This window comes from Dipodomys ordii, unplaced genomic scaffold (assembly GCF_000151885.1).
Source record: "Dipodomys ordii isolate 6190 unplaced genomic scaffold, Dord_2.0 Scaffold2305, whole genome shotgun sequence".
Lineage (NCBI taxonomy): Eukaryota > Metazoa > Chordata > Mammalia > Rodentia > Heteromyidae > Dipodomys > Dipodomys ordii.
The window spans coordinates 8425-10506 of NW_012269521.1; the positions used below are offsets into that span (position 1 = coordinate 8425).

General features: G+C 42.6%; 1 long non-coding RNA gene across 1 annotated transcript in view; it reads left to right on the plus strand.

Moving 5' to 3' along the window:
* Positions 1-1630, plus strand: part of LOC106002041 — a 9804-nt gene extending 8174 nt beyond the window's left edge. The window contains exon 3 of the long non-coding RNA XR_001175889.1: positions 1598-1630. This is a non-coding gene — a long non-coding RNA (uncharacterized LOC106002041). The remainder of the gene's footprint in view (positions 1-1597) is intronic.
* The last annotated feature ends 452 nt before the right edge of the window (positions 1631-2082 follow it).

Genomic DNA, 2082 nt, shown 5'->3' on the forward strand with positions numbered 1-2082 from the left:
GCCACAGCGCCACTTCCAGCTTTTTTCTTTTTGATTATGTGGTGCTGAGGAATTGAATCCAGGGCCTCATGCATGCAAGGCAAGCTCTCTACCACTGAGCCAACTTCTCAGCCCAGCTTCATGACTTTCAAATAAGGCTTTTTGTTTTGTTTTGTTTTACAAAGATGTCAAGGAAAACTGGTCCTCACATCACTCAGGATGTTATTTGTTAACCGTGTCTCTGCGTTGTGGCACGATGCATGGTACCATGCTTACTGGTTGTCACACAGTGCCTTCATAGGCACTTCAGGACTGGTTGACCAGTGCTCCATGTGGGAAGGGAAACCCCAGGGTTCCTTCCTCTGAGACCCCACTCCAGCATTCCTTATGCAGTGTTCTTATAGGCCTTTAGGAAACAAGCAACACATTCCAAACTGGAGAAAAAATATTCTTGAATTCTGTTGAATTACAGACTTGAGTCTGGTTTCTTTCACTTAGTGCATTTGAAATTGATAATATGTTTCTTTTCATTGCCAAATAGTATTGCATTGTGTGAGTACACCAGGCTTATTTATCTATTCAGCAGTTGAAAAATGTTGGGTTAGCCCATCACTGGTGCCTCACCCCTGTAATTGTACCTACTCAGGAGGCTGAGATCTCAGGATTGTTGTTGGAAGCCAGCCCAGGCAGTAGAGTCCATGAGACTTGTATCTCCAGTTAACCCACAAAACACCACAAGAGCTGTCGCTCAAGTGGTACAAAAGCTCAGAGACGATGCCCAAGCACTGAGTTCAAACCCCAAGAACAGCTCACAAAAAAAGACATTAGGTTTTCTCAATTTAGTATGTGTTCATCTGAGCAGGGCTTTTGCTTCCACTGGGTTAGAAACTGGGAGTAAGATTGTTAGTATATGTGGTGAGTGTGTTTTTAAGTCTGTAAGAACTTCCAGGCTGTTTCCAAAGAGGCTGTGGTTTTCTTTGTTTTTGGCTAGTGATGGGCTCCTGGTCTTGGCAGCAGCTTGGCACCCTGCTGACAGTCCCTGCCTCATCTACTACTCCCTGATAACTGTAGAAGATAATGGCTCCCAAAAGTCTGATGCAGTCACTGTGGAAGTCACCCAGTATAGCCCACCTTTTCAGGTAAGTTCAATCACAAAAGTCAGCAACACACTGACTGCTGAAACCATTCCGCACTCTCGGAGGTCATGCTCTTTGAGGTTTTCTACAGGGCTTGGAAATACTACAAGGTTCAGTTTTGGGCCCTGTGTATTACAGAAAAAGGGATTGTATTTGTAGGCATTGGTGCTAGGAACTCCTCAGAGATATGCTAAGCTGAGAAGGCAGACTCATGAGGTGAGCTGTGGACAGCAACTGAGTATGTTGCTAAGGACCCATGTTCATGAGGGAGGCCAAGGTGGTAGTTGTCATTCATTCGTTGCATTTAGGTTTGTATTACAGTGTCTGACTGATTGTCTTGAATCTTTTTTCTTTTTTCTTTTTTTTTAAATCTTTTAGTAGGACTCATTTGAGCCTCCCAGCCTTCAACCCATGTTTTGCTAATTCTCTTACTTTTGGTGTTAGTTGCTTTCCTAGATTAATCTCACTGTGTGTGTTCACAGGGAGGAAGTTTCTCTTGTCCTCTGTGGGATGCCCATTGAGAGCACTAATGCTGCTTAGGGCAGAGGCCTCACAGCCTCCTCTCAAGACCCCACCTGCTAATACATCCTCTAGGAATTTTGGAGAGTAGGTTTCAGCATAGGGATTTTGAAGATATACAAATCTCCCTGTGCAATATTTGCAAGTCTCTTGTCTCTTATTTTATAAATCACTTTGGGTAGTATTTAGGTTTTCACAGGAGAATCAGTGACTTAGCATTTTATCATGTTTTATGGGGTAGTGTCATAACAAAATGTGACTATAAAATCATGTAAGTATTTTATTTCATTTCTCCTTTTTTAATATACATTTTTATTGTAAAGATACTGTACAGGGAGGGTTACAGTTACATGAGTAAGGTAAAAATTATATATATATTTTTTTGTTGGTCATGGGGCTTGAACTCTGGGCCTGGGCGCTGTCCCTCAGCTCTTCAGCTCAAGGCGAG